The sequence below is a fragment of the Macrosteles quadrilineatus genome, unplaced genomic scaffold, assembly GCF_028750875.1.
Source record: "Macrosteles quadrilineatus isolate MER2022 unplaced genomic scaffold, UCM_ALF_1.0 Scaffold_2__2_contigs__length_208266976, whole genome shotgun sequence".
Classification (NCBI taxonomy): Eukaryota; Metazoa; Arthropoda; class Insecta; order Hemiptera; family Cicadellidae; genus Macrosteles; species Macrosteles quadrilineatus.
In genome coordinates this window covers 99,401,048-99,415,997 of record NW_026542595.1, presented here as the reverse complement: position 1 = coordinate 99,415,997, position 14,950 = coordinate 99,401,048, and positions in this window count along the sequence as shown.

Sequence of the window (14,950 nt, the reverse complement as noted above, 5' to 3'; positions counted from 1 at the left end):
AGTAAAAAGTATAATAAGGGGTCACCAAATAAGGCTTGTGCCTTATATAAATATACTAACACAAAATAAGGTAATTAAAAGAAGAGATTAAATCATGAAACACTTTTGTATTAAGAAAGAACTACAATAATAATGAAATATAACATTTACAAACAGCCAGCTGATCATATGATAATTTGTACATTCAAAGTAAAGTTGAGACAGTAAATAGCAGATTCATAATTAATGGCAAAACCATGTAGCCACACCATCACAGACAATGAAGTGTTGCCAACGCCTCTACGTAACCGTGAAGCAGATAATGAGAATAATGTTCAAGTAGTTGAAAAGGGAAAAAGGAAAAGGAGGAAACGTCAGCATGTCAAGGAAGCAGACTGGTTTGTAAATCGCAATAAAGCTGCAAGAGAAAAAGGGAAACCTTACTCAGGAAAGATAAAAAAAAACGGCAAGTGGAGCTATGATATCCCAAAAGGAGAACGCAAGATGAAAGAACGGTGCCGATGCAAACTAAAAAATAAGAATCAAATAAAATGTGATTTGATTACTGACGAGGATAGAGTACAAATTTTTAAAAAATTTTGGAACATGTCGTGGCAAGAAAAAAAAGTCTATCTTGACTTGTTTGTTATGATTCGACCTACATCAAGGGCAAGAGGTAGAAAGGACGTAGATACAAGTAGAAGGGAACACTCGTACATATACTTTTTAGAGAAAAATCAAGAAAAAATGCGTGTGTGTAAAAAAATGTTTTTTGGAACTATAGGGATTGGAGAAAAGGCAATGCGAAACTGGAAAAAAACGAGTACATGTTTGGTAGATGATCAGCAGGAAGAAAATGTTGATGAAGTTACAAGCCAAGAAAATCTTGAATCAAATGGGGTTATTAAATATAGAAAAATATCGGAATCTAGAAAGAAAAAATTTGAAAGTTCCAATGAAGGTTTAGATACATTTTTTTAAAGTTTGGCCAAAGTAGAATCCCATTATTGTAGGAAGAATTCATCCAAACTTTATTTGGAGTCGAATTGGACTTCAAAACAAGAATTGTATAGAGAATACTGTAGGTGGTCTGAGGAACGCAATGTAACCACAATGTCTATTGCTAAATTTTTGAATGTATTTGAAGAACAAAATTTAAGTTTATTTAAGCCCAAAAAGGATGAATGTGATATCTGCGTTGGTCATCGAACTGGAAACGTATCTGAGGAGTTTTATTCAAGACACATAGACAAGAAGAAAGAAGCAAGAGATGAAAAAGAAAAAGATAAGTCCAGTGACAAAAGTTTGGTGTTCACAATGGATTTACAATGTGTATTACTTTGTCCGAAATCGAATGTATCAAGTCTTTATTACAAAACTAAGTTAGCTGTGCATAATTTGTCTTTCTACAACTTGAAAACCAAAGAAGTTCATTGCTATGTATGGAATGAGTCTGAAGGGGGATTGACAGCAAATGAATTTACATCAATAATATGTGATTTTATCCTGAAGCAGTGCCCTTTACCAGGAAATATTGAGAGCATCATCTTATACAGTGACGGATGCACTTATCAAAATCGGAATGCGATATTGTCAAATGGTTTAGTCAATTTAGCTAAATTGATGAATATAACAATAGAGCAAAAGTTTCTAGAAAAGGGACACACACAAATGGAAGCAGATTCAGTGCATTCCCAAATCGAAAGGCAAGTCCGGAACAAAATCATTAATGTCCCTGCCGACTATGTTCCAGTGATAGAGAAAGCCCGAACAAAGCCAAATCCTTATTTAGTTTCTTACCTCGATCACACCTTTTTCAAAAATTATGAAAGTCTGAAGTATTTTAAGTCTATCAGGCCAGGAAAGAAAGTCGGAGATCCTTGTGTAACAGATATCCGTGCTCTCAAGTATAATAAAGAAGGTTTAATGTACAAACTGCGATTTGGGGATGAATACAATAATCTTCCAGTAAGAACAACAGTTACTGCAGTAGAAGCAACTATGACACGTGACATTCCTATTTTGTATAAGCATCGTTTGAAAATTAAGAAAAGGAAGTACGAGGACCTTCAAGAGTTGAAAAAGACAATCCCAGTAGACTACCACCATTTTTATGATAATTTACTGTGGCAGTAGGCTGCTAGCTTTAATACAACAGAGTACTTGTTTTTCATGTAGGCCTAATTAATATTGTATTTCATAAGCTGATTTTATTCATTAAAATATTTTTAACGACACAAGTTTTAATTTATACCTATTAGCCCAGTTAAATTAGACTAATCGGGTGAAATAATTCCCGGAGAGCTGGAATTTTTTTTAAACGTTCCTTTTGTTCATTAGATTGAAGAAAATAAAAAGTCCTGATGGGTGGGGGTCGAGCTTGACTAAGGGAAGGGCTCTGAATGTAACTTTTTTTAGTGTTTCGCTTATATATCGGAATCTGTAAGTCATATTGAAAAGTGTTAAATACAAAAGTTGTAGCTGACAAAATACCCTACAAAAATGACCATATGCTTTTTTTTGTAGGACTTAACCATTTAAAGCTAAAGGTTAAAGAAAATAACAGTAAATTAAAATGGTGTTTTATTTGCATGGAAGATGAAACAGGCTCGAAAAGACAAAGTCTTATCATTGGCCTCAATGAGCAGCACTAGCAAAATTAATAACGTAGTGCAATTTCAACGAGTTGCAATTTGAAAGAAAAACGACGAGGATCTAGAGGACATTCTGTGCTACGAGCTGCGCCTTTCCCCTTATAGCTCTGTTTGATTAATTGATAATTGATAATTAATTATTAATTGATAATTGATGAAAAATATATGAGATAGACATAATTCTTCTTTATATGATTTTTCCATGTTCATTAGTTAACTCCAGACCTTAAGCTCTAAATTTATGTTATTGATGGTGGCTTTTTGTTACATCGCGTTAAGTGGATCGTAGTCCTAACTTTCTCAGTTGTAATCAACCAATATATGACGTACATAAAGAAACACTATGGTGAATTCTGCACTGTTGTGTTTAATGGTTCCTGAGATACTGTCAAAAGAACAAAAAAGGCCAATCAGGAGCCACCACCAAGACCGTATCAGTCGACATTGATTTCACTGAAGAAATTACAGTGACAGTACAGCAAGAAATGTTCTTTGTAAAAACAAAAATAAAACCAGGTTGATCAAAATGCTTTCTCAAAAAATGATCTCTGAGGGTATACAAGTCAGACGTTCTTAGGATGATGCTGATACAACAATTGTGCGTTGTGCAGTGAAAAAAGCAGCATTCAGTGGTCATTTTGCTATCGTTTTTACTTACTTACTCTTACTCCTTTAGAGGATATAAATTTGCTGGTCTTGCTGATTGCATTAGCTTCACTTGAGCAAGAAATTATCTTCTTCGAACCAGAAAAAATGTAGCCTAAAGTTAGTTATTCCTACGTTGGATTACAGAAATGTGACGATGAATTGAAACTTTGTTAGTGGGTGTGATACCTTCTCGTCCTTTTACAGAAAAGGCAAGTCATTAATTTTGAAAATAGTCTCGATACCATCACCAACGTACTTTACCAACTTCGGCCCAAAAGGAAGTCTCGATAGCCGGCGAGTGGATGATCCTAGTGATGTTCAAATCCCGAGCAAAATATCTGGGTAGATACCGATACATCGCATTCATCAAATCCACCACTAGGCTGAAGGCAGACCTCCCGTCTCTGCCACCAACGGAAGGCTCTGCCCAGCAGCTTTCGTATAGAATATATTTGCAAGTGCAAGAATGGCTGGGAGATAAACTACCACTAACTGATTGGGGTTGGACAACGGGCACCGAAGGACAACTACAACCCCTTACTACCCCAGATCCTTATACTACGGCCGCTATCCTCACAATAATCTTTTGAAGATGTACAAAAGGTTGTGGGACACATTGTGGGTGCCGTATAGCGAGGATCCACTGCTCAACAATGTGTGGAACTGTGAGGGAGCGTGCACCAAAGGCCCTCTGGTAGACGACAATTCCTTGAATGTGGATGATACTGAAGAAACCCTGGATCTCATAGTTTAAACGATATGACCCATGTTTGTAATCATTAAAATTATGTTTAGTAATATTAACTTTAAGAACAGAAATGCAAATAAAACACAATTTTATTATACTGTTATTTTCTTTAACCTTTAGCTTTAAACGGTTAAGTCCTACGAAAAAATGCATACAGTCATTTTTGTAGGGAATTTTGTCAGCTACAACTTTTATATTTAACACTTTTCAATATGACTTACAGATTCCGATATATAAGCGAAAAACTAAAAGAAGGCACATTCCGAGCTCTTCCCTTAGTCAAGCTCGACCCCCACCCATCAGAACTTTTTATTTTATTCAATCCAATGAACAAAAGGAACTTTTAAACAAACTTCCAACTCTCCGGGATTTTTTTCACCCTAATGGCAATTTTTTGTTTTATTTGACTGGGCTACTATGGAAACCTTTCAATAATTAATTAATTCAATATTTAAAAGTTAAAAAGAAAAGGGTGTAACTCCAAAAAAATAGTGAAAATCAAGTATAAAAAGCTGTAACTCCATCATAATTTTTTAATTGTTTTATTCCACAATAAAGCTTAGTGTTAATTATATAATGTGAATTATACTTTAGAAAAACATAGAAAATATATGATTATATTGCCATGGAAACAGTTTTTTGTTTCTCCTGTAAAATCCGCCATTTAGGAGTTACAGCCTCTGCTCATTAGGCTGACGATATGATGTTTCCTTGGTAACAGAGTTTAGTTGTTTGTTATATTTTGATGAAGTAAGATGTATACACAAATCTAAGTTTTTCATTCTATCCTGTTTTACTATTAAATTAACTAAATTTTTGATCCACAAGACGAGTTGTTATTCTAGACGATATTTCTAACAGTAGCAAGTAAAATTCGACTCAACCTTAAATATATTATTAAGGATTGTCTGACAAGATGCGTTTCTACCATTATTAGTCATAAGAGGCAATCCTGAGGCTATCAAAATGAATTTATTATAAGATTACTTCATCACAAAAACCTTTTATGCCGGTGGCAATTAAGGAATTCTGGGTATTTTGTCCGGCGATTTTTGTAGAAGGAAGCCGAGTAGTGAGCAACAAGTCTGTCCTATTTCGTGATTCTGCCTATAATTTTGAAATAAGATAGCCTACTTTTTGCCAAAGTATTATTAATGCACTTAAACCTGTTTGAATTCTTAAGCCCCGTAAAATTAACGCCACCTAGTATATTGTACAGTTACAGTACTGTGTTAGAGTAGAGTAATTCACCGAGTATAGGCCTATTGTTGTACGTTTTGAAGACATTTTCTATTGCAATACTGAGTACCTAACTGTTGGCTGATAATACAGATTCTGAATTTTAAATTGAAAAACTTCTAATTCGTCCATTAGTTAGATATAATGATATATTGTTAAATGACGTTTACTATTAAACATTTAATTTTGGTTATCAGAAAGTTTGTTTTTCTTTACCTCAACTTTTACTAAATACTTTAAATGCTCGTTTTGTGAGGTAAAGGGGAAATTTACAGATAAATTGGTGGGGGGAGGGTAGGTTTAAATAAACGGCAGTATAAATGGGGGCGATACTCATTTGGCTTGGGGGGGGGGGATTGCGCCTCTGGGTTTGGGGGGGGATGGGCACCTCTGCCTACACTCCAATGCGTAATTTGTTTTGAAACCCTGGATAATGAAAGTATGAAGCCTTCAAAACTTTAAAGGCACATTTCAACAAAACATCTGGAATGCTTGAATAAGCGTTTGATATTTTTTCAAATATAATAAAAAAGAACTGTTTTCAACTCGGTTGAATATGGAGAATGTGTTATCGGGGAAAGGCAATAAACAAATTATCACGGCCTCATACCAGTTGTCTTTGCTAATAGTAAAAAATGGTGCTCCGCACACATCACGTGAAAATCTTATTTTGCCTGAGACAAAAATAATTTTGTCACTTCGGTTTGACGAAAAAGCAGGTCAACAGATAAGTCAAATATATCTGTCCAACACTAGAGTGAAACGTAGAATCGACGAAATGTCTGGTAATGTAAAGGAGAGTTTGATATCAGCATTGAAAGAAAATTACCGTTATTCCTTACAATTGGATGAAAGTACAGATATTGCTGATTTGTAAGGTTTACTTCAATGGTTCATTTGAAGAAGAAATGTTGTTTTGCCAGTATCGAATGGATACTTTTCTTCCGATACTGAGCCGGTATCAATACTTTTTTTCAATACAGTATCGATACCAAATATCGGAAAGACAGTGGTATCGCAACATCCCTACTTGTGACAGACTTCAATGATATTCGATCATGCATACTCAAATCCTTTCTCCACAACACAGATGACAACATTCGTTTCAGCATTGAGACTGATGCCTCAGATGTAGCCATTGTAGCGACTCTCACACAGAACAAACAACCGGTTGCTTTTTTCTCTAGGTCCCCAACAAAAGGTGAACGTCAACCCCCTCAACATATAATTGAAACCCCCCCCCCCCAAACCAGTTCTTGAACCACCGTCTTTCATCGTGGTAAAAATTTGAAATCTTTCACAGTTACTAGGCTTTGTTTTAAAACCAACAAATAATTTAGAAAAAAGTATACAATTTACAATCCCCCCCCCCACTCTAATTTGTCTGTATCAAAACCACATTAGTTGTACTGCAAAACCACATTTGGATATTTCCAACAATCCCCCAACCACCCTAGGGGGCCTGAGGGCGGAGACCCCAGCGAGCCAATGGCGAGTATTTCATATTACCATTTGCCATTCCTTGCAAGGATTTGTCTTCCAAGACTGTTATTGTAGCTATGAGTAACATACGGTATTCTCTATTTTTGGATATCCTGCTTTCATCCATTCTGATAGAAGTACATCATTCGTATCTAGAGAACTAGAAGAATATTTGCACTCCAAAGGGATAGCCAAGAGTCGAACTACTCCTTATAATCCTTATGGAATCGGACAAGTGGAAAGTTACAACGGTACATTTTGGAAGACGGTAACTCTTGCTCAAAAGATGTACCAATAACTGATTGGGAAAAGGTTCTCCCAGAAGCATTTACAATCCATTAGGTCGTTGCTGTGTACAGCAACTAATACAACTCCTCACGAGGGAATATTTTAGCACAAGAGGAAAATCTTAACTGGAGTAGCCCTTCCTTCATGGTTAATTGGACCAAGAAAAGTATTTCTGCGTAATTTTGTACGAGAAAGCAAATATGACCCTCTAGTACAGGAAGTGGATCTGCTAGAAGCTAATCCCTACAAGTTCGACTGCCAAATGCGGAGACCACAGTTAGTTTACGCCATCTAGCACCTGCTCCAGTGAGCCAGAATCATGTTATCAACAAGAAGATGCAATCTCAAAGGATGATATTCAGCGCGTAAGCAGTCAGCCGCAATCCTCTCAAGAAGTTAAACTTAAACTTAAAGAAAAGTTAAGTAAGACGATAGCCTAGCCTATGATATGATTAGGCCTACTTATTAAAAGCGAGTAGGCTTAGGCCAAATCATGAGACTAAGGGTCATTCCACATCAATTCAACCAACAAAAAATGATTATCTCACCCACCATCTCAGAATTTGATGAAACTTGGCTTGTTTGTTCTAACCATAAAGATAAGTCACCATACCAAATTTTAACTTAATATCTCTTACCGTTTTTTTTTTATAGCCCTTCAAAGTTTTTCATTTCCGCTAGTGCTAACCATCCGATGTCGCGGAATAAAACTCGCTTACTTTTAGAATGAAAAAGAAATTATTTAGAATTACAATCTTCATGAAAATTCATGTACTTATTCTTTAAGACATGAGGATTCCAGAAAAAAATACTAATACCTCTTAGTTTAATGTAATAAGGCTGAAAAAAATTCCTAGTTTGTACCTATGAATTTTTAAAACGCGGAGACATAGTTTAGCGTTAAATGGATTATCTAGGAAAGGGTATGAGATAAACACAAAATCCTTTTTTTACTAATAATCCTTATTAAATTAGCTATCAGATGCTGCAAAAAAATTCATGGGGTTTTAATACCTTCATTGTTTTTTATTAAGTTATATATCAAATTGTTAATTTTTTTTTCGTTTCATTTACAGAACTATTTTAAGAATTTTAAGGAATTAAAACTTGCCCTATACACTATTACAAAATGTTTCTAATTTACTAAATTAATTTAGTCATAATTCAACCTCTTTTTAACTGTTTCAAAAACTTTATTTTATATTAAAATAAAAAGGAAATAATTATTAGTAATTTAAAATATATGAACTATAAGATACTGCCTTTGAGCTGTCTGAGCAAGTAACAACAGGCTTTCCTAGTCAGCACACTTTGGATCCTGAGCAAGTGGCAACAGGTGTTTTCAACTCTTAACATGCAATTCTATTGTTGTACTGTTATTGGCAGGACTTTGCTCTGTCATTATCTGGTGCTCCTTGATGCAACATAAAATATTGTAGTGCAAGTGTTTAGTGCAGTATTGTGCAAGATAATTTATATAGTGTGGTTTATCTTACAGTATTATTTTAATATAAGTTATGTATGAAACTAGTGTTTATTTTTGTATTTTTAAAAACATTTTTATATTATACTAAGATATAAAATGGAAGTTAAATGCAGCATAGGGGATTTAACATTAACTGAATGCCACAAAACAAGTTTCATAAAAAATAAAGGTACCCAAAATGTCAATAATTTATCTGAAGAAGAAATAAAATTAATAAAGCTAAGAACTGGGAAAGAGGATGATGGTGGTACTATTTGTTTTCACCATAAATATTATTTTTTGAATAAATTTGAATTTTTACAAAAGAAATGCTGCGATCCATACAAGAAACATAAGAAACCCATAACAAAAACACTGAGAGTAGTAACTGTACAGCAAAGCAAAGTATTAATTTTAAAGGGGTTCAAAATAAAACCAGGAGAAAAACTATGTGCCTCTTGTCGAAAAACATTGTTTAAAGCTCAAAACACAACAGATGAATGTACTGATAGTGATGGTGAACAGTGTGAAGATTGTGATGTGCATTACCCTGATTTACAAAAAGAAGAGGTAATTTCTTCTTTAAATACATCATTAACAGAAGTAGGCTGCTCACCCTTGAAACTTCATGCTCTAAATGAACACAGTAAGCCAAAATATGCCAAAGAAAAAATTGAAAAATTACAGGAAAGCGTGAAAAGGAAAATTGAGTTGGTTCTTGACGTTGAAGTACCTGAAGATAAAAGAACTTTGGAAAAGACTGTTGAAGAAAAGGCTGCAGATATGGACAAGTTAATCAATAACATAAAGGATGATCTACATTTGACACAGAAGAAGAAAACACAGATTCAGCTACTCACTATACCAGCTTCATTAAATTGGTCAAGGCAACGAATAAAAGACACTTTTCAGGTTTCAGACTATTCTGTGAGACAAGCACAGAGACTGTTTAGAGAAAAAGGCTTGTTAGCAGAACCAGACTCAAAAAGAGGAAAACATCTTAAACCTGAAGTAGTTGAGTTGGTAAAACAATATTACCAAAGTGACGAACAGTCTAGGGTTTTACCTGGAATGAAAGATGTCGTGAGCATAGGAAAAAAACAATATGAAAGAAAGAGGTTAGTTTTAGGGAATCTACATGAAATTTACTCAAATTTTAAAAAAGATCATCCAGAAATTAAAGTGGGTTTTTCAAAGTTCTGTTCACTCCGCCCAAAATGGTGTATCTTGGCTGGTGCCAGCGGCACCCACTCAGTATGTGTATGTACTATACACCAGAATGTGATCTTAATGATCCATGCTGCACACTTCGATGAAAGCTACAAAGATCTAACAAAAATGTTGGTGTGTGAAAACCCAAGTCGTGAGTGTATGTTACGACACTGTAACCTTTGCCCTCCTAAAGAAAATCTAACAAGCTTTTTGCTAACAAAATTTGAAGATTATGATGAAGACGACAACATTGAATTTAATCAGTGGATATCAACTGACAGAACCCAAATGATAACTCAAACAGCAAAAGTTGAAAACTTCATTGAAGATCTATCATCAAAATTGGAGAAACTTATTCCCCACTCCTTCATTGCAAAGTCACAATCAAAATATTTTAAAACCCTAAAAGAATCCTCTGATGCAAACGATGCTGTAGTTTCAATGGACTTCAGTGAAAATTACTCTTTCACAATACAGGATGAAGCCCAGGGATACCACTGGACATCCGACTCGTGTACTATACGTCCTATCATAATTAATCTAACTAGTGCAACAGGTGAAAGGTTAGTCTTATCTCTCTGTATAATATCTGATGATATGAAGCATGACGTTTCTATGGTGTACAAAATCCAAGAAATTGTGACAGAATTTATCAAAGAAAAGTATTCACATGTAACTGAAATCCATTATTTCAGTGACGGATGTGCCGGCCAATAAAACAATAAGTTCAATTTTTTTAACCTGTGCCTCCATGAAAAAGATTTTAATATAAAGGCACAATGGTCATTTTTTGCTACAAGTCACGGCAAAACCGAATGTGATGGAATTGGTGGCACAGTAAAAAGATTAGCCAGAAAGGAAAGTTTACAGAGGCCTCTCGGAGATCAGATTCTGATTCCTTCACATTTGTTTGATTTTTGTAAATCAAAAATTACCAAAGGTAATTTTTTTTTTATTTCCAAAGATGATATGTGTAACGTTCGTTCTTTCTTGGAAAAACGCTTTGAAGACGTGCAAACAGTCCCAGGAACACGAAGTTTCCACAACTTCAAGCCACTAGACAGTTCAGGGAACTTGGAAACAAGGAGGATTTCTAGTGATGAGAAACCTACTCTCTTGTTTAACTTAAACAGTAAATCAACACCGATTGTGGCAGAAGAACATTTAAACCCATCAAGCTACGTGGCTTGTATATATGACGATCGATGGTACTTCGGAGTGATAACTGAAGTTAATATAGAAGAATGTGATGTGACAGTACAGTTTATGCATCCTGCAGGGCCATCACCATCATTTCAATGGCCTAAGCGCGAGGACATTTGCCCTGTACCAGTTCCGCACGTACTGGCAATTGTTGATCCACCAGACACTGCTACAGGAAGAACATACAAATTTCCAGAAAAGTGTATGAGATCAATTGAAGAGAAATTTTCAAAACTCCATTAACTTAAATTATTTGTACATATCTACTGAATGTAATTAAGATTCTAATAAATGAAAATTCATGTAAGTACAAGATATTATTGTTCCTAATTTTAATTATGGTGTTACGTTAGTATAAAATATAAGTTCTTGAGACAGTTATGGGTTAAAATATCATGATTTTAATTTAGTACTAATTAATCATTATCAAGTTCTTTATAATAGTGTTTAAGTCTAGGTCATTATAATTCCTTGAAATCCTTATAGTTCTGTAAATAAAACGGAAAAAAAATTAATAATTTGATATATAACTTAATAAAAAACAATGAAGGTATTAAAACCCCATGAATTTTTTTGCAGCATCTGATAGCTAATTTAATAAGGATTATTAGTAAAAAAAGGATTTTGTGTTTATCTCATACCCTTTCCTAGATAATCCATTTTACGCTAAACTATGTCTCCACGTTTTAAAAATTCATAGGTACAAACTAGAAATTTTTTTCAGCCTTATTACATTAAACTAAGAGGTATTAGTATTTTTTTCTGGAATCCTCATGTCTTAAAGAATAAGTACATGAATTTTCATGAAGATTGTTCAGTAAACATAAAAGTTATAAATTATTTTCTAAAAGTAAGCGAGTTTAATTCCGCGACATCGGATGGTTAGCACTAGCGGAAATGAAAACTTTGAAGGGCTATAAAAAAAAAACGGTAAGAGGTATTGAGTTAAAATTTGGTATGGTGACTTATCTTTATGGTTAGAACAAACAAGCCAAGTTTCATCAAATTCTGAGATGGTGGGTGAGATGGCCTGGTTGAACTGATATGGAATTACCCCTAAGTTAATAGGTAACTTACAATGATGGGTTTTGCTCCAATGGGCAATAGGCCTACCACTACAGTAAGTTAACTTTGTCTATTGTTTGTAATTATGATGTAGCCTAGTCGTATAAAGGCTAGGCCTAAGATTTGCCAATGAAATATTACAGATATTGGCTACTAGGCCTACAATGATACTAAAATGGGAATAAGTTAATGGCACTTAAGTTATAAAAAATTTAGAGAAAAAAAAGTCCTGGACTTACAATCCTAGGTAATTGTTATAGACTAGCCCGAGCCTAGGGCCTAGGTCTATGTTTGACAGTTGTAGAAAATTGGTAACTGAAATAGAATTGACTTGAGCTTTCAGATTATTTATCAACCAACCTTAATTATTAATGCCTAAACAGAAACAAGTCGGATCGGTGAGTCTTCCCCATTGAGAAGGCCTAACGCATATTATCTTCTAACTTGTTAAGTTAAATGACATCAATTATAAAGAGAAATACACAGTAAAACAGTGATTAGTGATTGGGATCCCACGTGCACAAGGCCCTATGGAGATTAATTTTATTTAGTAGTAGCTTAGTAGAAAACTAAAACAAGAACAATTATTAACATAACAAACAAATGAAGAAATTGTGTGAGTTTATAGTTGAAGTTGAGTGAGTATGAGTGGCGAGTGTGTGTGCCATGGTGACATGGCAAGAAGAAGAAGGCAAGAAGACAATACACGGAACGGAACGGAACGAAGGAAGGACAAGGACAAGAAGACAAACCTTCTTCTTCTTCTTTCTTTCTTGTTTGGGGTTTTCAGCACCAGAGACTTGCCTATAGTTGTCATGTAGCCTAATGAACAGATTTAATTGTACAGTACTAAATTCCCTAGTAATTCTTTTATTATTTTTTTATTACATACTTAATGTTACTGTTTGCATTGGATAATAAAGCATTAGGATTGTAAGAGTTTTTTTTGTAAATCGATGATTGTTCAAATTTTGGAAACTAGACCTACCACGAATATTAAAGCAGAAACGGTATGTATCATTAACAGAAATATGATCAGTGAAGTAAATAACACCCCACCACAACAACCGCAGTGCGGGGTGAGGCCAAGGCGGCCTAGAGAATTGGCAGAATTTAGTAACAAGACGTGCCATAAGATAACATGTCAGACAGGTGATATCTGCTCAGTAATTCGCACTTTATTGATTACAATTTATGAACATAAATTTATTAAAATATCGAAAATAGAACATACAGAATTGAAAACTGAAAACAATATGGATTAAAAACCTATATCTGTACATTTTAAGTGGAATCAACATTGACATAGTCCAGTAACCAATCTATCGTAAATACGCAAATACCATTAGCTGCTTCAAAAAAAAAAACAGCTGTTAGGCCGGTGACACACTATCCCGTTTAGCAGGATGCGGTTTTGCGGGATGCGATTTTGCCGCATTGACATTGCCCTGTCACACTTGTCCCGTTCTACCGCAACATATTATTTCGAGTGAAGAGCGCGGCATCACATGCAGTGCACTGTTGATAGCGACAACATTACGATGGTGTCTAAAGTGAAATTTGTCTGTGCTCTTGAAGACACACAAGAAATGTTTTGGTCTGTTGCTAAAACCTTTACGTAGGCGTTATTGGGTACACCCTTTTCATTGCGAAAATGATACAGATGGACAGTTTAAGAGTTTATCAAGGTATAATGCAGTATCCTCGCAAGTTTTTTAATTATTGTAGAATGTCCATCACGCCTTTTTATGAGCTGCTGCGCGTTTTGAGGCCACATTTTACATTTAACGAAGATCAATACACAGTTCAAGAATTTAATCAGTACTGAAGAAAGATTAACGATAACAATAAGATCAGGACAATATAGTTTTATTCTTTTAAGATTTTGTTAAATTTGTATTTATTGTAGACTGTCCATTTAAATTTTGTTTGTTGAAAAAGTGCGTTCAAGTCAAAAGAACAATAAATAAAATACCCCCGTCGCAGCAAAACTTGCAGACTAAGCGAATTTCCAATTGCCTGATTGGATTTAAACTAAAATGCCTCTTTAAAAATATCACATTTATTCCCTATTTAAATATAATTAGTTTAAAGAGTAGTTAGGTTTGCTGCAAGAGGGGGGGGGGGGGTAAAATTTTTTTGTTGTAAAATCTTAATAGTTTAGTAAGAAATGCATGTATTTTCAAAATCCGATCAAAATATGTCCATAAACAAGCAAACTGCAACAGTTGACTTATTCTCCATGAGAATAACATGAGAAATTTTAAATTAACAATTTTTTGGAATTTTCTCCGTAACCATTAGGCACACAATAACGATTCAATATGCTATAGTTATTTGTGTAACTAGTGGTGAAAGTGGCACTTTGCTGCACACGAGAGCAATGTTTACGCACGAGCCGCAGGCGAGTGCGGAATGATCTCGAGTGCAGCAAAGGCCTTTTTCACTCGTGTTACACATTATATTTTTCCTACAGTCACTATAAAGCATATAAATAATTAGTCTTTCAAACACTATACAACACGTTTTTAGGTTCAGCTGGCAACCAAATGGTGCCCTAGAGAAAGTAGTACCCGCGGTCCGTATCACTCCGCTATTTTTCCTCGGCAAGAAATATGCTCCGCGTTTTGAGAATATAGTTCCGTATGTTTTTGTAATTTGAAGTGGTTTCCGCGCCTTAAGAAAATGGTTTAAAGGTATTTTCTTGTTTGTTAAGATCGTAGGAATATTTTAAAAACGTTTAAAAGAAAAGTCCAGAAAGTTCAGAAATACCGAAACTATAAACACGAAATGACAGGTTAAATCGTAGTTATAATAGTCAATCAGCTGCTCATAGTATTATTACTTTTATCGTGTTGCCAACCTATTTCCAAGCGTACACGGATTACGTGCATAATAGAACCACGCTGTTTTGTGTTGTTTCGTTGGAATCCTGATGTGCGGCAAAGTATAAACCTTACGGCAAAG